General features: G+C 47.4%; 1 protein-coding gene across 2 annotated transcripts in view; it reads right to left on the minus strand.

Annotated features, from left to right (window-relative positions):
- Vsnl1 (visinin-like 1) overlaps window positions 1–19312 on the minus strand; it is a 93164-nt gene that overhangs the window by 6699 nt on the left and 67153 nt on the right. The gene's annotated exons all lie outside the window — the stretch shown is intronic.

Genomic DNA, 19312 nt, shown 5'->3' on the forward strand with positions numbered 1-19312 from the left:
TGTGTGTGTGTGTGTGTGTGTGTGTGTGTGTGTCTCCTGCCCCCATTCTCTGATTTCTTTATACAGGGCCTTTTCTTTTCCTTTTCTTGTCAAGAACTGTTATTTAAAATAGACCCTGTTAAAACAGGTTTTCTTTTTGAGAGACATAAAAAGGTTTCTTCTGAGTGCCAGCAGTGACCGAGGGCGCTGGGCACAGGCAACGCACAGGGAGATAAGGCCTCAGAGAGGCGGTCCTTCCCATTCCCAGCCCCCCTTGACGCTTGCTGCAAATGACAACGACCAACAGACACATCCCAAAGCCACAAGCAAATTGTGTGTTGTATGCCCTATACTCAGCCTAGAAACAAAATGTGCCTTTCCACATAAGGATTCAAGAGAAACGAGACAGGAGTTCCAGAGACAGGTGAGGCTGGCTCTGGTTTAAGTAACAGATACAAGTCTGTTCTGGTTCCTGTTCCTATGCAGCAAATCACCCAGTGTTTAGTGATTTCGAACATTAGCAATTGAGCTGGGTGCTGGTGGCTCACACCTGTGATCCTAGCTACTCTGGAGGCTGAGAGCTGAGCACTGGGGTTCGAAGCCAGCCCAGGCAAGAAAGTCTGTGATACTGTTAGCTCCAATTAATCACAGAAAAAGCCAGAAGTGGGGCTGTGGCTCAAGTGGTAGAGTGCTAGCCTTGAGCAAAAGCTGCTTGGTGACAGTATTCAGGCCTAGAGTTTAAGCCCTAGGACTGGAAAAAAAAAAAGAAAAAAGAAAAAATAGCAATCATTTATCTCATTATCACAGGGCACAAACCCTAAAAGAACAATCTTTTTATTCCTCACACAACTTGTATCCATGTGGCTGAGAAGGACATCTTTGCCCTTTGTTTCCTGCCTTCCTGAACACATTCCATTCTTGCTACCCCCCCCCTCCATTTTTATTTCGCCTCAGACTTTCCTTCCACACCAGGCCCTGTCAGAGAGCTGTGTGCTCTGGGCCTCACACGACCCACAGGTAGAAGGGGAACCCAACTTGACATTTACCGTAGCCCTATTATCTAACAGGAGCTGGTGCAGGAGTGTGGGGAATTGGGGAATTGGGGGTGGGCGAAGCATTCCTAAAGCTCAGAAAATGAGCAGAGGGTAGAGGGGGGAGGGCATTTAGACAAAGAGACGTTCTTCCTCTTTGACTTGCTCAGCACCATTCCCACTCATCCCCCCAATATTATCCATGGGCCTGGCACCTGAGGACTGGAAGCCAGGTGCTGTGTTCAGAATTCGGTGTTTGGGAACTTGGAAATCAGGAAGCAATCGAGATCTTCCTATGCCTTGTACATAGGTGGCTGGACTTTGTTTCTTTCTACGCAGCAAGTGCTATTTGCCGAGGTGTTCAGCTGTCTTGTGATAAAATGGTCTGGGGAGAGCGGGCCTCAGAGCAGAGCAGAGCAGAGGCAAACCTGGGCACACGCTTACGTTCCTGGAGGGCAATTTGCCCACCAGTGTTTCCAGCAGCGCTGCTAGGAGACCACTGGGCATTTTTCTTCATTCCTGCAGGTTTCTGGCAATGCACCACCTCCACTTTCCTACCCCTCCCAGCATCCTCTTCAGTTAAGCGATATTTGACAGCTTTAGCTAAAAATAGCTGGGCACCTTAGGTCAGTATATTAAAAATTAACTTGGACCTGAAAACCCTGAGAGGGAAATCGATCACGAAATTTGAGCTATAAAAGTTACAGGTGCCTCGCAGAAGGTCTTCTCCCTGATTTGCACCAGCCCCATGGTTGTTTAGGAAAGACTAAGTGAAAACTTGGGAGGCCTCAGGGAGTCTGCGGGGGTCACTTCTATTCCTGGCAGGCTCTGAGTGCTTTCAGCTTTTCTAATGGTGGAATCCTGAGTGGGTCATCATGGGAAAACGCGCCCACGCTGCCCCCATCTCCAAGAGGAAGTCGGGCTCTTCAATGTGCACTCCATCCTCTCAACAGGATCTGAAAAGCACCAGAAGTTTCCACACAGTATTGCTCAAAATTTGTTTTGTTTTGTTTTTTAATATCTGCTTCACCTTCTTATTAGATGTTGGCATGAAAGTATTTTTTGGGGGGGTAAAAGGATTGCTGAATTACAGATTATACTATTTATAATGTAGCTAGAAATAATGGTGATGTTGAAAAATGGCATCTAGATAAAATATCAGAGGATCTCCTTTAATCCTGATAATAAGCCCTGACATTACAAATTTCTTCTTGTCAATGAGAAATGGAAGCTGGGAAGATCAACGTGTTTAATTCCAATTTCCAAACTGTCTGAGGTAGAGGTTGGATTTGATGCAGATCTGTACAACCAATCCTGCCACCCCTTGAGATTTCTCTTAATCAGGTGTTAGCTGAGATGAATTTAAATCCACATTTGCTGAAGCAATTTGTAATTCTTACCGTCTAACATTTCTAAGGCTGTATGTTTTCTCCACTGTATACATGGCCACCTTCTGGTAGCCTCTGGGTACTGCAGTGACATTCCTTAAATGCCGCTGAGATCCTTTTTAATGACTCTAACTCAATAAACTAACTGAGTAGCTATTATGTGTCAACACAGTGTTAGGTGTTGGTTCTGAAAATCAAAAAAAGAGCATTATGGGTATCATAGGAAATAGATATCAAACTGCTGAGAGGTGAGGGTAGTTCTTATGAAAGATTAAAGTTTGACGCAGTGACCACCACGTGTTGCTTGTTTCTGTCTAGCAAAGCAACACATGGTGATAATCAAAACACCTGGTTGATTGTGTGCCTATATAAGACCTACAAATCCTGAGCTCGGGGCTCTCCTCCTGGGCTCCGCTGTGTTGGAGTGTAGGACGAGGCCCGAGCTGCAGCCCGTTTAAATAAAACAGCTGTAGAGTCTGACTCGCGGTGGTCTTCTTGTGGGGGGTCCTGCGACCTTGACATTACACTTAATACTACACAAATAAGTGTAAAGTCTTCCTATGATAAATTTCAAGTGTTGAGATCCACAGATGAAACAAGATGAGTGGATTTTTAAAATTCAGTCCTCCCCGCCTTCAGTCATTGCTACGTCATTGCTTTTCACCATAGCCTAGAGCTCCAGAGTCAGAAATCCTCAAGATCCTATAAATCTTCACTGCCTCCGGCTATACTGCACCCCACTACCCTGAACAGAACAACACACAGGAGAAGAAATGCTAGCAGGAAATGTTGGCCGTTGTGTTTCTCCCCAGGAGGACTGTGGGAGTCTTGGCAGGATTAACCATCTCCTTCAGATGAGGCTGTCCCTGTCCATTTCCCCTCAGAGGTAGTGAGTACCGGCCACTCTGTACTAAATACAAGCACTGTCTTTAGAGCCTCCTTCTCCAGGTCATCCAACACAGGCTGATGGGCGGTTGAATAGTCCAAGAATACAAAGCCTTCCATTCCAGATGCTGTTCTTGCCAGCGCCCTGCCTGCCCAGCCCTTCCTGGAACCTTCAGGAAAGCATGGCAATTTGCAGCATGCGAATCTCTATCCCTTTCAAGACCATGGTTTCTTTTGGAAATCCCTCAGTCCAACAAGTAAGCCAGGTCTTGGTAGGACTCTCCACAGCTCTCCACTGTGACAGCTGAGGTGCTGGGCCTCGAGGGGCTTGGGTGCCAGCAAAGCACAGCAGAGCACCTTCTCTGTCCAGGGCTCTGCCACATGCCTGTTTCTGGCCTAGGCAGGGCAAGCCCTAGGTCTCAGAATGGATTTCTGTTGTTAGCCTGAATAGAGCTCCTGGGAAGACAGGATGGAAAATCCCTGGGCTGTTCTGCTGCTCCGGTGTGGAGAAGGCCTGTGTCTTATCCCTCCGTGGATTCCCTTCTCTTGTTCTCAAGGTCTCAAGATTCTGCCTGTCCCCCATGATGAGCTTTTCTTTACCACACTTTTGAGGCTTGGAGGCTCTAGCAGTGACGTCATCTCCTTTGCCCTGTTGACATCAGCAGGGTTTCCAGGCCCTGTGGATGGCCTGGACTTGGCCCAGACTTCCCAGGCCCTGGTACAAAGCCATGTAGCTATCACTACACAAGATAAACAGGTCCCTTCCCTGGGCTGTCTCAGCTTGCTAGGTCTTTGAGTTTAGGACCTAGAGGTGCATCATTGTTTGATTAAGTTACTAGAATAAAGCTACAGCGCTAAGCAGCTGGAGTGAGTCCCAAGCCAGTGTGCTTTGTTTTAAAGTCCTGGCTTTTCCCTGTTAGTTGTTGTGTTATTGTCAGTCATGGGGCTTGAACTCAGGGCCTGGGTGCTGTCTCTGAACTTTATTGTTCAAGGCTAGTGTTCTACCACAGTACCACTTCTGGTTTTCTGGGGGTTAACTGGAAGTAAGACTCTCACTGACTTTTCTGCCCAGGCTGGCTTTGAACTGCGATCCTCAGATCTCAGCCTTCTGACTTGGTAGGATTACAGGAGTGAGCCACCAGCATCCAGCCTTTTCCCCTTTGCTATAAGCCAATGGAAATCCTCGCTTCCTGGAGCAACACCCTGTCTTCCAGGGTGTCCATCTCCTTGGCCTTGCTGCAGTCTCCTCAGGGAATAATCTCTGAAGGGATCTGGAGCTCTCACATTTTATCATTCTATTACTCTGGGTTTTGCTTCTGTCCTGTTGGGCTGGCTTGCTTACTTCCTGTGGAAGCACTCAGAGGTTAGAACCCATCTGATGTACTCAGTCCTAGTACTCTGGGAGCTGAGGCCTTATGTTAGCGGTGACGAGGCTCTGCAGTCTGGGGCAGCTGGGGAAGCAGGTGGCTGATAATAGGATCTCCAGTCCCCCTCCCTCCACCACACTCCCCTGCAGCCCAGGTGAGCAGGTGGCCAGTGACAAGGTCTCAGTGCACCTTTCCAGGCTGCTAGTTGACACAACTGTCCTTGAGGTTAACTTAGCATTTGGTTCGGGCTTCCAGCTGGTAAGGTCCACGAGGCCGAGGATAGGACCCACTGCCTTCACTGGCTGCGTCACTGGCTGACGCGACACGATCATTGTCTCCTAACTCGCTCTACATTTGACCCACTGTCCCTACAACTCCCGAGGGAGCAAGGCTTACCTGCAGGTGGCTGAGTCCCTGTGGGCCAATTCCCACCTCTGGGCAGCTCTGCTTCCTGCTCCTGTCACTTCCCAGGGTCCACTCTGCTTGCTCTGGCTATAGTGATGCTGTGTGCCTTCATCTGAAAAGCTCCTTCTCTGCCCCCAGCCCATTTCACCCCTCCCTCTTCACTCTTCAGACCTTGGCTCAGTCTTCATTGTTTCTAAGACCAGGTCAGAATCACCCATACACTCACCTCACAGGTCCCCTCCCTTCTGACCGTTCTCATGGTTTGTAAGAAGTGTTCATAGGATTGCTGTCATATGCCTTTCTCCCTCCTTGGCTCCAAGCTAAATGGACGGCAGGAAATGGCCTGGTTTTCCCATTGCCCGGTATAGGGCCAACTACACAGTAGGTGCTCAGTAAATATCAGTTGAATAAACACTCGGCTCAGCACTACAAGGCTATTTTGGGTCCCATTGGCCAACAACAGAGCCTAAATGTACACTGAAGGCGTCTTCAGTCAGCTGTGCTAAAGAAGGCTCATGATCTGGCCTTAGGGCTCATTCTCGTTACTACTTTAGCTGATGATTCAGGGAAGGATGACTCAGCCCGGAGCAGCCCTGATACTCGCTCACGTGCATGGTTAAGAGAGAGACAGTTTCCCTTAATTAGCAGTGGTGAGTCCAAAAACAGGTTTCCTGCCAAAGCATTCATTCAATAGATCCTCGCTCGCAGAAGCCCATGGTGCCAGGCTCTATGCCCAGCTCCATGGGCAGGAGGAGCAGATCTAGTCCTTGCCCTCAGGTAGGTGCAATAAACCAGAGGAAGATGCAGCCCTGACCGCAGCGCAGACTGAGGCGGCACAGGGAGGAGGTTAGGGAGCAACACGCATTCCCTATGATCGCTGCTGCCCAGCATTGAAATCTTTAAGCAAAGGCAGCGCTAATAGCTGGTGGTTCTTGGACAGTGACATCTACCTATGAGAGAAACAGTCTTGGACCATTTTTAGAGGAAGGACTTTTGGATCTTAGGGAAGTGGTGTGCAATGTTCGTTTCTAACCTAGACTGGGGTTCTCTGCCCAGATCTGTCAGCCACTTCATGATCATGAGCTTTGTCCACAGAGGCTCATTTTCTGTCTTTCCTTAACTGCAAAACAAGACAGAGGCACTAGAAATCCACACTGCTCACGTGTCCAGGCCTCTTCTACTTCACAGTTCTCACCATGGGATGAGCCCAAATCAGCTGAATGTTAGAAGTATCATATTATTCTCTGCCGTATCCTTGTTCCTCTGAGAATTGTTTCTGGTCTACTGTGTTGCTCAATACATGCTCACTGGACGGGGAAAAGGAGCTGGATCGGATGGCAAGGGGTCTGGGTGTGACTGGGCCAAAGCCATCGTATTTCTTAGGACTTCCTAAGGGATAAATCAGAACAGCTTAACAATTTCCTTTTAGCTATAATATTGTGTTTGTTTATTTTTGTGATTTCTAAAAGTGAAATCAGAGAGAGAGAGGCAGGGAGAGGTGGGAGGAAAGAGAGAGAGGAAGAAGGGAGGGGAAGAGGGGAGGAAAGTGGAGGAGAGGAGGAAGGTAGAGGACTGGGAGGGGAAGAGAGGAGATAAGAGAGAGAGGAAGAAAGTAAAAAGGAGAGCAAAGCAAATAACATGACATTTTCATGTTTTTTGATTTCTCATCGACTAGAGAACCTCTCTTCTGTATTTAATGTTCTGATTACAGGATTAAATTTGGGAGGTGACTTTCTTTGAAAGTGAATAACTCCTTTCCTTCCTTCCTTCCTTCTTTCCTTCCTTGCTTCCTTCCTTCCTTCCTTCCTTTTTTCCTTCCTTCCCTCCCTCCCTCCATCCTTCCCTTCTTCCCTCCTTCCCTTCTTCCCTCCTTCCTTCCTTTCCTTTCCTTCTTCCATACTTATTAAGTCTATGTGTATATCATGTCTCCATAGCTATACCTAAATCTGTCTCCATTTTGTACTATCTTGGTCTCTGTCTCAGTTGGAAGTGTCACAGACCCTGAAGGACATTCCCTGAGGATGTAGATTTTAAAATTAAATGAAGTTTCTTTACTTCTGTCCAGTACACAATTTGCACTATAAATCGGGTCCCTGGGGTATTGATGGTCACAGGGGATTCCTGCAAAAGGAAAGCATATTCTGGAAATAGTCACCAATTTCTCACTTAGATCCAACCTGCTAGATCTGATTGTTTCCTCCCTTTTAAAGTGAACTGATTTGTGAAACTAGGTAAGGGCTGAGGAACATGGAAGATGCTGGTAGAAGCTGGGTACTACGGGGAGAGCCGGTGAGGGCCCTCACGTCATGTTCGTTTCCCTGGCTCCGCTCAAGGGGTGGAACAGTGGAGTCTGAAGAAAAAGAAGTCTATTTACCTCTGTGACCCCTCTAGAATAAAATGGTCTATTTGTGATTGACTTTCATTTCATCTGGCATCCCATTCACTCCATAGACTCATGGGGACAGTGGGGAGACCCAGATGCAGTTCTAACTGCATCTCAGTTAGAACCGGGACTGGCTGGAGAAGCAGAGCTGTTACAACAGCTCATTACCAAAGCCTGTAGAAGTCAAACACGTTTGCGAGAAACAAACCACATATCAAGGCCATGAAATAATCCAGCCCCACAAAAGCCCTATCTCTATAACCAGAGGCATGGGATGAGGTCAGATTATGGACCAGCACACAAAGAAATTCCGGCACGTGCAGAGGTGAGGATGAAATGTCATGGTGGATGCAAAGAGCTTTGGAGACAGATGGGTCTGGGAGTCAATATTACTTCTGCAGTTTACTAGTGGTAGGACCCTGGGCAATAGGCTCTTCAGTGTTTTCAAAGCTTTAGTCCCTCCTTATGAATGAACACACAATGGTGAGGCGCGGGGGTCGGGGGGAGGATGAGCTGCTGGGTTGGGCCCTCCGGGGCAGAGGATATTAGAACGAGTTAGAATGTCACAGACTGGTACTAGGTCTTGAACTAGGGAAGAATGGAGCAATGAGAGGCTTCCTGTGGAGGATGATGATGGTGGAAACAATGACCTCTGCACAGTGCTTGGCTCATAGTAGGTACTCAATCAATGAAACATGATAGGTCTGTTATGACTTTATGTGAGCAAGGCTGTACTCCAGTGTGCAAAAATATGAAAAACGAGGAACATTTAAAGTGCACATGGAAGAGATGATGTTTTATTCTTTTATGGAGAGGATACAGGGCATGATAAATGAGTAATCATCATCTGATGTGCACCTATGATGTGCCAGGTTCTAGGTAGATGCTGACAGGAATGTGAAAAAGCGTAAACTGGCATTGAGGAGCTTCAGGTGGCTGGAGTGGAAGATGCAGAGATGCACACCAAGTTAATCTGGACACGCTGTTAAAAGCACAAGACAGGTCAAGGTCATGCACAGCCTGCCCGTGTCCGGGCATTGGCCTTCCCTGAGTAGGATGAATCTATGCATCCTAACACTCCTGTGCACACCCATGAGTCTATGCATCCTAACACTCCTGTGCACACCCATGAGTCTATGCATCCTAACATGCTTATGCACACTTATGAATCTATGCATCCTAATACTCCTGTGCACACCCATGAGTCTATGCATCCTAACAGGCCTGTGCACACCCATGAGTTTATGCATCCTAACACGCCTGTGCATACCCATGAGTCTATCCATCCTAACACTCCTGTGCACACCCATGAGTCTATGCATCCTAACACGCCTGTGCACACCCATGAGTCTATGCATCCTAACACTCCTGTGCACACCCATGAGTCTATGCATCCTAACACACCTGTGCACACCCATGAGTCTATGCATCCTAACACTCCTGTGCACACCCATGAGTCTATGCATCCTAACACTCCTGTGCACACTCATGAGTCTATGCATCCTAACATGCCTGTGCACATCCATGCATCTATACATTCTAGCATGCTTATGCACACCCACAAGTCTATATGCATCCTAACACAGCCATGCACACCCACGAGTCTAAACATCCTAACCTCTGCACACCTTGGAGGCCATTGAAACCCTTACAGACTCTGGTCAGCCAGGGTCCAGATCTGCTCCACAGTTCATTCAGTTGAGGAATACTGCAGCATGAGAAGGACTCATTCCAAGGCTTCCTTTCTCCCTGCTGAACAGTCTGGGTGACATATCCAGTGCTGCAGCTCTAATACTCTTAAGCAGAAGTGTACACTAAGTACCAACTCAGATCCCAGAGGAAACTCCCAGCTCCCTGTCTCCAGATCTTCCTAGCTCCAAAGACTCAATCCCAGGATCAAAACCACTTCCTGATAACCTAGGATCTGTGGGGCCCTTCTTTGGGTGAGGCCAGCAGACCGCATAAGCACTAAGGCAGGTGCATAAATTGACCCCAGGTGGCCACACCAGGTCCTGGGGGCCCTCATTATCCTTAATATAAAGGGTCTGAGAGAGGCCTGAGACAGCTGAGCCACCTTTAGGACATACACACTCCTTCCAAGCCCATCTCTTTGATTTTCCTTCTCCTCGAGGACTAGTGCTGGAAAAAAAAATGTGATCTAATTTCTTGACCCCGGGGGGTTAAGAAGGACCAATGAAGAGATTAGATCACAGGCACAAGGTAGTGTCTGGAGAGTTTGCCAAGGTATTCCAGTGAGGGACCTCCTACACTCAGAAAGGAAGGGCAAGTGACCACAGGTGGGCAGGCTGGACTCCAGTATTCAATCCAGAACTTTCTAATGTTGTTCAGGGAGTATTGATGAGGAACAGACTTAAGTGGACAAGAAGAAGAGTCCTGCTTCCCACAGGGCTGCAATTGACCAGGGAGGGGCCATGGGGGAGAGGGCTTTGGCAATCTGAGCTCATTTCCTTTGGAATAGAAGATGAACTTGGCTCTCTCAGAGTCCCAGGGCTTCTCTTCAGCTTTGTGATTCTAAAGCTGAATACTTTTCAACATAACATTTGATGAAAGGCTCTCATACAACTAAACTTTATAATACTAACTACTGGGTTCTGTCTAAACACATTTCCAGGGCCTAACCTACAGTCCTCTGTCACCCCTGGAAGGTAGGTGCTCCCGATGTCTCTATTACATGAGCATAAATAGATCCAACGCTATTATGTAACTCGCCCTTGGTCATTACTGTGTTAGTGGCAGAATCTGAACTCAGTCAGTTCGGCCCTGGGCCTAGCCATTCCACACCTCTCATCTAACTAACCAAAGAACAGAGACATTGAAGAGTCATGATCTCAGATCCTTGGCAGTGAGCCATCAGCTTCCATCCTGAGAGGCAGTGAGTGCAGACCGAGCCAGAGGCCCAGGCGTCGCCAACAGGCTGTAAGCAGAGCCAAAGGTTCTTGACTTAACTGCTCAGCAAAACCAGAGCTGTGTGTGTGTGTGTGTGTGTGTGTGTGTGTGTGTGTGTGTGATTACATCTGGGAAATGTCACACTGATCTCAGATCGAAGGACACAACAGAGGTCATTCTGCCTGTTATCAGAAGATGGATCCCAAGGCCAATGTGCCAGACAGGGCCACAGTGGGTACAGCAGGTACAGCGGGTATGACGTGAACACAGCACATGGCCTGCTTTCTTGGGGTGAGGCAGAGCTGTGCAGGTGAAATCTCCTGGAGGGAGGGCGGGGCGGGGATCTTGGGAAATGCAGATTTGGAAGGGTCTAATTCTAGAGGTCTGCTACATTCTGGAAGCAAGGAGCAGGAAGTGCTCCTTCTACCACACTCCTGGCAGCGATGGGACATGGCACAGCCTGGGACATTTGTGTATGAAGCTGGAGAACCCAGGCAGGCAGGAGAACCCTGGAGATGAGCTGGTGGGGTTGGGTCCCTGCTGGGTTCTGGGAGGGGTGGAGGGTGGCGATGCAGCAGAACCAAAGCCCAGCCTAGGTGGGGGTGGGGTAGGGAGCCTCCCCGCCACCCTCCACCTCCACCCCTTCTTGTTTATGCATTAGCTGTGGTGGCAGTTCAGACCTCTCACTGGGAAACTCGCCTCTCCTTTCACCTTTCCATATTTATCCCAGCAGGGAAAGCAGCAGAGAGAGGCCTCCAAGGCTCCCAGGGCTCCCCTCCAGCTAATGAATAAAGATGCTGGTTCTGGGAGAGTTCTCTAAGCCTTCCCTCAGGGGAGGGGAGGGACTGGGTCTGAAAGGATCTGAAGTGATCCGGGAGAGTCTGGGAGGGCCTGGCTGCAGGTGTTGGAGCTTGAGAGACTCCAGCCCTAGGGTGGGGGAGGAATGGGTGGAGACAGGTGGTAAAGGTAGGTGAGGCTACAGGAAAAACTGGAAACCACAAAGTCATTTTTCTTCCCTAGCCTCAGTTTCTCTGCCTGTAATAAGGGGGAACAAAAATGGTTTAAGGTCTGGCTCCCAGTGTACCTGGTATGGGCGGTTCCTGCATGGAATCCTAACTACTCTGGAGAATGAGATCCGAGGAGCTGCTTAGAAGTCAGCTTGGTCAGACAAATTGGAGACACTCATCTCCAGCAAAAAGCTGGAAGGGGAGGTGTAGCTCAGGTGGTAGCGTGTCAGCCTTTTAGTCTTGGTTGAAAAAGCTCAGCGACAGCACTCAGGCCCAGAGCTCAAACCTTAGCATTGGTTGCATGTATGTGTGTATGTACACGTGCGCCTGCGTGTACACGCACACACGAACACACACACACACACACACACACACACAGATATTTTGTGACAGCTAGCATGTTCGCAGTGCATATGTCCAGTGGGAGATGTGCTGAGCCATTCAGTTGAAGCCACATATGTAACTTAGAGATTCTGAATTCTAGAAATTCATTGGTGAGGCTTCTTACTCTAGAAGAATGTTTCACTTTTTCACACTTCATTTATTACATCCAACTCTCCCTTGAGATGTGCAGAAGTGAGAGACGCCATTAGCTCTGACTTTGCTTCACATACTTTTAGAGCAGGCCAAGCTGTGGAGGACAAAAACCTGCAGCCAAAGAATGGCTTTAAGCACCTATTAAATATGTGAAAAGGATGAGTGGAAATAATTTCAGTTCTTTGCTTTAACCTACTGTCTTCAAAAGATGTCCTCCTTCTTTCTAGCTTTCCAACGTGGAATCAATATTAAAGTCATTCATGAGACCCTTCGTAGTTTTGGACTAAGGTTGAAATGCATGTCTTGATCATACAGAACATCTCAACTCCTAGGCACAGGGCCTTATGGCTACCACACTGGACAAAGCTAGCACTGTTTATGTGGTAGATATACAGGCCCCAAATACCAACACTTGGAGCATATGTACCTCACAGGGCAAATATCACCTCTTGAAAGAGCAGGTGTGTGTGTGTGTGTGTGTGTGTGTGTGTGTGTGTGTGTGTGTGTGTGTGTCTGTAAGTACAGAAATTGAGCCCCTGGGTACAGCTGGAGGTTCCTGCTACCATGGTCCCTTCCTCTAGGCACCAGAATCAGTGTCTCTTTTCTGCCCTTGAGCCCAGAAGTCTCCTAGGTCAGTAAGAAGCCTGGCAGACGCAGCCTTCTCCTGGCTGTGGGGCTGGGTGGAAGCCATGATTCTATTCCAACTCCAAATCCAGCTGCCCAAAGCCTTGGTATCACCATCTTCCATGTTCCTCAAACTCTGGCTACTATTTCCTGAGCTTACATACAGTACATCAGGGGGCGCTTCAGCAATTACAATGCAATTATACACTCCTTCTGAAAGGTTTCCAGCACCCCTAACTCTCCACGAGAAACGAGTAGTTCCACTTCTCTGAGGAGCAATAGGGGATGCTGGTTGTCTGAAAGGAAGTCGTCTCAGTCTCAGTGATCATGTCAAATCCTGGCTCCATTTTTGAAGAGAGGCCTTGAACAGGGCCAGCCTCAGTTTCCCTATGTGTGAAGGATGGCTGGGAGAGGGAATGTACAAGTTGTCTGTAGGATGCCTAGCGCATACAGGGTGCTCAAAAGAACGAACAAAGCAGCTTCCTGCCCTGCCTCACCCCTCAGCACAGTAAGTGTTTGTAGTGGAGTATGTGGCACACTGAGTCCTCTCCAACAGGTACCTTTAGCCCAGAGAAATATAACTGGCCACATATATTGTTTCACGCCTAGGTGGTAGACATTATTCTCCGGCTTTTTTACCTGGTTTAAGTCTCACAACAGATCTCCTAGATAAGGAAGCTGCATCACAGACAGCTGGAACAACTTTATCTGAGACTTGAACCCAGAAAATGAGGACTCTTCGGGGAGAGGGGGAAGGTTGGCTGTTGATCTTAAGCTCCTAACAGAAGCACTGAGACCCAGGATGGACTGGAAGGTCGCTGAGGCATGATCTGCAGATCTCAGCCTCCTGAGTAAGCAAGAGACACTGGCGCCTGGAGATATTTACACATGTGTACGCTTTTCCCCTGCCACTCATTATCAGCCTCCCAGGGCCCTCCGAACACCCACGACTTTCCACGGGGGTTCTGTTTTCTGGAGCATCATTCTCAGAAGGCCTCTGAGACTTCCTGGCATGGTACCAGAGGTGTGAATGTATCATCTCTGTTTCTGAGGGGTTGAAATGGTGGGGGGGGGCGAAGGGGGGAAGAGGGAGAGGCGGGAAGGGGCTGCCCTTCATGCCCTTCAGCCCAAGCCTGTTCCATGACCCTTCCCCTTCTGGGGACCTTGTGAATGCAGAAATCCAAGGAGGTGTTCAATTCCTTGCTCTGCCTAGCAGCTCATTGCTAAGCAGCTGCGGCACACTGAGGTATGAGGAGAGGAGCCCTCCTGACAAAAACAAACCCTGATACCCTGATGTGGAGACAAAGAGAGCACGCAAGAGAAAGAGAGAGAGAGAGACACAGAGACAGAGACAGAGAGACAGAGAAAGAGACAGAGAGAGACAGAGAAAGAGAGAGACAGAGAGATAGAAACAGAGGCAGAGACAGAGAGAAGAGAAAGAGAGAGACAGAGACACAGAGACAGAGAGACATACAGAGAGAGACAGAAAAAGACAGAGAGAGAAGAAGAGCGAGAGAGCAAGAGAGCGAGGGAGAGAGGGAGAAGGTGAGAGAGAGAGAGAAGAAGAAGGTGGAGGAGGAGGAGGAGGAGGAGGGAGAAAGAGAAAGGGAGAAGGAGAGGGAGAGAGAGAAAGCTAGAGGTTGAGCTTCCTCCTCCTCAGGTACTTAGGCCTGGCCACCAGCTAGGGCCCAATCCCAGGGCAGAGCAAGGGACTTCCTGCAGGAGGAACGAGGGGATGACCCAGCAGAGGTGTCTGCCGGGTGTGTGTGTGGGGGGGGTGCAGGTGGCTCCAGAGTTCTGCAGGTGGGCAGAGGGCAGAATGGAGCTGTAGGACATGGAAGTGAGGTCATCATGTTCTCCTAGCACAGGGTGTTGATGCTTGTAGCAAACCCAACACAAGTATACCCAATCCCCTGTCTTCCACCTTTCCCCGTGTGTCCCTGAGAAACTTCTGGCCTTGTTGATCACAGAGGGGAAATCAGAGGAAGTGAAGCTTTACCTTGGTTTCGTTTGTACCTTGAATGCAGTGCGGGGTGTCTTTGCTCACCTGGACAGAGTCACAGGTTGCCATTTGCTTTATTTCTTTCCAGAAGCCTGGGGAATAAGTTGGGCTGGACCAAGAGGGCAGCCAAGTGGCCACAGCCAGGTCAACCACCATGCCAAAGCTTCCTCTGCTGTGGCCAGGGCCCTCTACCTGATTTGTAGGGTCTCATGCAAAGTGAAGCACAGAGGCTTTGCTGCAGAATTATGAAGAGCTTCAAGAGAGCCAGCAGAGTATTAATCCAGCAGCCGAACCTGTCTGATCATGGGACAACTGCCCTCACCCCTGGTTTCTTGCCCAGGCCCAGGAAGCCAGCCGGGACTGTCTGGCCTCAATGATGCGCTGAGCATGAACTAGAGGATATGCAAATCTAACCCTAGGTCTTCTTTCACACCAGCTCCCTGTCTCCTTAATAAGCAGTTATCCATGCCTGAAAACCTCTCCACTTTGCTCCTCCACCCGATCTCTGCTGCTCCAAACCCTTACTGATCTATGGGAAATTCTTTCAAGGTGCTCTTCCGTTCTTCCCACATCTCTCTCTGCCAGGAATCCCATTTCCTCTCCATCTCTGATGCTCTCACTAGTTCTTTGTCACATTGTCCTTTCTGACTTAAAATGTCTCTTTATTCCATACACTCAGGCCTATGTTTGAACTAAGTTTCTATTTCTTTAATGCTAAGCTCTTCCTCTGTCACCACCACAGTATCTTAATCATCACAAGCTTATAATACATTTTAATATGTGAAAGGTGTTCCATTCCCTGAGGGAAAGCTGGAATCTTTGCAATACTGAAACTTCCCTTTTTCTGGCCCTAAAGCTGTTGAGATGAGTGTTGAAATGAGGATAGGGCTGCTGGAATAATCCAGAAAGAGTGGATCTTGGACAACAGAATCCATTATTGCATTTATACTGTTTCTCAAAGCTGATTCCATCCAGAATCTCTGCGGTAGAACCACAGGACCCAGCAGGCTCTGACAATGGTCAGTTCAAGTTCAAGTGTGGATGGCTGATGAATCTCATGAGTCTTCATTATTTAAACGAATGCAGGAATCCTCCCTGTATCTCTTCCTAGCCAATGACAGGAATTGTGACCACACCAGAAACTTACAATTAAAGGGGCTAAGCAACCCATTCTAATTGCCTAGAGTGCTGGCGGGTTGGGTCCAGGATAGGCAGGTTGGGTTTATGGAACAGTACTACCTCAGGAAGCAGCCTTGCACCCAGTTATCATGCCCCTAGTCAGCATAGCGAGTTGGTTCGCTGCTTTCAGTCAGGCAAGGAGCCAAAGCAACCTTGCCTCATTCAGTCAGGCACAGGGACGATTCCTGTGTTCATTCACATGATGAAGAACCCTGGCCTTCAGATGTCAGCCCTACTTCTAGCTTGGCTTGACCCTTGCCAGCATGGCTGAATCCAGGGTTGCTGCCCAGACTCTGGATGGGCCCTGAGAAGTCTTTTTAGCATCAAGGAAAGCAATAAAGAACTTTTTGTGCAAGATCCACTGTGCCTGGATTATCATCTTCCACTCAGGCAAGAGAGCAGGAGCATGGTGTGTGGTGGTGGTAGAATGGGTGAGTGGTTTCAAGAGTGAAAGAATGGTAGTTCTTACACGTTTGCAAAGGAAGGATGTCTCTAGGTGGTCCCTATGGGGCCTTCCGAATGGGGGAAAGAGAATTGCAGGGACATAGACAAGTGGGTAGTGAGGCAGGACATCCTTGTCCCAGTCAACCTTTCTGGTTCCCAGATGCTTAAAGGACTGGACAATGGATTTTGCATGTGCCCACTGGTTTAAAAATCGGCCTGGATTGTGGCTGGAGTTAGTGGTGTGTGTGTATACATGTGTGCCATGAAAGGAGCGGGAGGAGGAGAGGATGTGAGTCCTCACAGGAATGAGGCCAGAGTTCCCAAGGGGAAGCCAAGGCATGTAAACCTTACTTTAGAAATGGGATGCACAGGAGACATAGCCTGCCCATAGGCGTCCAGACAGGATGAGCGGGAAGACCAGTCAGAGAGCCACTGCAGCCTTGCTTCATTTTATGGGGAACGTCCCAAACCATTCTTTTCTCCGTCTCCTCCCCGTCACAGGAGATGAAGGAGTGGAAGAGCTAGTTGTGGTAGAAGGGGATGTGTCACAGAGTTTGATGAGTGACACGTTCTTCACGCCCTGCTTCCTGCCTGCAGCCACAGACAAGTCAGCCTGTGCTGGGAGGGGAAGGATAGAGCTGAACTGAGTTGGAGATGGAGTTTTTCTTTTTGAATTAATGAGTAGGATTCTGTCTTAAACACCTGATAACCGATAGCTGAGAGTGACTGCAGGGAATCCTGCCAAACTGCTGTCAAAGCCACTATGGCAAGGGGAGAGTAGTTCAGCATGGCAGGGCTGCCATGTGGGGTTAGGAGGGGAGAAAAGAATAATCCCATGTTTATACGTCAACTAGAGACTTTAGAAGTCTCAGTGTGGAGATCCAGTATCATTATTCATTATCGTGAATTATTCATTCTATTTATTGCATCTTACTTCTATCGCCTCAAATGTCCTGGCTTAATTCAACACCAATCTCTTCTTTATAGTCCCTTAGAAGAGTGACTCAGGTCTCGTGGGCACCAATCATGGCATGGCAGAGCCACAGTCCTTACTAGAAAGTCAAAGAAGAATCGATTTCTTTATCTTCCCTTTGCTGTAAAGGATGCCTACTATTCCTTGGCTGCTGGCCTCTCCCTTCATCTTTAAAGCCAGAAGTGTCAGGTGGAGTCCTCATCTTGAATCCTTCCAACCTTCTCTTCTGTTGTAAACACTCATCCAGCTTCTCGTTGGAAAAATCCAAGTTTACCTCTCTAGGTTAAGACTAGCTTAGCAACGCATGTTTTCTCTGCCATTCTAAATCCCCTTTGTCAAGCAAACTAACATGTTTATGAATCCCAGGGATTCGTGTGGGGATATCTTGATGGAATATGGGAGAGTGCATTAATTCTGTCAACCTCAGTTGCCATTTTCTGCATAGTACACACAATATTGAAGGTATAGAGGTGAAGCAGCAAATCCAAGCTTATCCTCAGAGTCAGTGTGGACCTGGAGAACATCATCTGACCACTACAGTTAGGCTTTGTTCCCTAGAAACAGTGACACTAACATTTATTAGCTGAAATCTATATTCGCTTTTCACCCAGATACAAGCGTGGGAGACTTGTCCTCTTCCTTTTCCCCGTGGTGGCCTTGCCACAGTTCGTGTTCTTCATGAGCTGCTGGGTCCCTGGGGTAATTTACAGCAAGTTCCAGGGTTTTTGTCCCCCTGCCCCCTTAGTTCATTCTTGGTCAGTAAACTGGAGTGTGGCATTTTGCTAGGATTATTTCTAACCAAAGTTCACACCATTTGTCTATTATGCACTACTAGAACATTGTTTTAATTACTAGAGTCATAAATAGATGTTTAAACATCAAGAACAACCATGCCGATTATTTCAAAGTCAGTTGGTATCAAATTTATTCTTCTAAGTGCACCTTGGGATAAATTTACATTGACATTCCCGTATCCCTAAAACTAACCAGGGAGCATTTGACAGCCTTCTAATAAGTGATTTTCAGATCTAGTAACACTGTGCTTCTGTCTTCCTTTGTTCAAGCTCTCTTTATGTCCTCCAGCAAAGTTTTCTTCCTGCGTGCCTCATGCTACCCCTCCCCGAAGATTACTTCTAATTATTTTGTTATATTGTTATTGCAAGTTTTGTATTTCTGAAGTTATTTATTTGTGGAATATAGGAAACATAATGATATTTATACATTTCTATCATTTATATCTGCCTGTCTACCTATCCACGCATCTGTTTAGCTAATCTATTTATCCTGGTAATACTTGGGTTTGAACTTGGCCTTTGTACTTGCTGGTAAGCACCTAACCACTTGAGCATGTCCCAAGAATTTTTTGCATTTGTTACTTTTTAGACAGTGCCTGGGCTGTCCTGGACAGTGATCCTCTTATTTATGTCTCTCTCATAGCTGGAATTACAAATGTGTACCACCCTATCTAGTTATTGGTTAAGATTAAGTCTTACTGACATTTTTTACTGGCTGGCTTTGAACCACCACCCTGTCAAATAACTGGAATTAAAGGCATGAATCAGTATGCCTGGCCTATGAGATCTAGGTTTTAGATGATTGCAACTAGTTACTTAAATAATTTAATCTGTTTTTCCTCCTGATGCTGAGGGGTACATACTCTCTCAAAAAGGATAAGTGTACCCCTTAATGTTGGTACTTGTGTTGCATCTATGGAACTTCCATAACAAAATTACATGACAGCAACTTGCAGAAAGAGAACTATCTCTTATTTTCTCTTAATTTTAATAGATGCTTCTGCCTAAAGATAATGTTTCTTATGAAAGTTTAAGACAGCAAAACCTTTTAAAGTCAAATACTCTGCTTTGGTTATTCAACATTTTTTTTCTTTAAGATATTGCTGTTGTTTTTACATTCATCCCTATGAATCTATTATTGAATAACTGAAATAATCTACTCAATTAGTTTCTTCATATATTGATATAGTTATATCATAGAGCATTTATAGTTTTACTAATACTAAACTGCCTTTGAATTCTTGGCAAAATAACTCCCTCGACTGAGGTGAATGATGGCTTTAATGTTCACGAAACAGAAAGACTAGAATTCGCAGAAGACGTCCATGCTATGGAGAGGGAGGATTCAGGAGGTGAGGTGAGAGCGGGCCGATGGCTTTGGGTGTGTCTGTTCTTACATCGGCGATG

The sequence above is a fragment of the Dipodomys ordii genome, unplaced genomic scaffold (assembly GCF_000151885.1).
Source record: "Dipodomys ordii isolate 6190 unplaced genomic scaffold, Dord_2.0 Scaffold20, whole genome shotgun sequence".
Classification (NCBI taxonomy): domain Eukaryota; kingdom Metazoa; phylum Chordata; class Mammalia; order Rodentia; family Heteromyidae; genus Dipodomys; species Dipodomys ordii.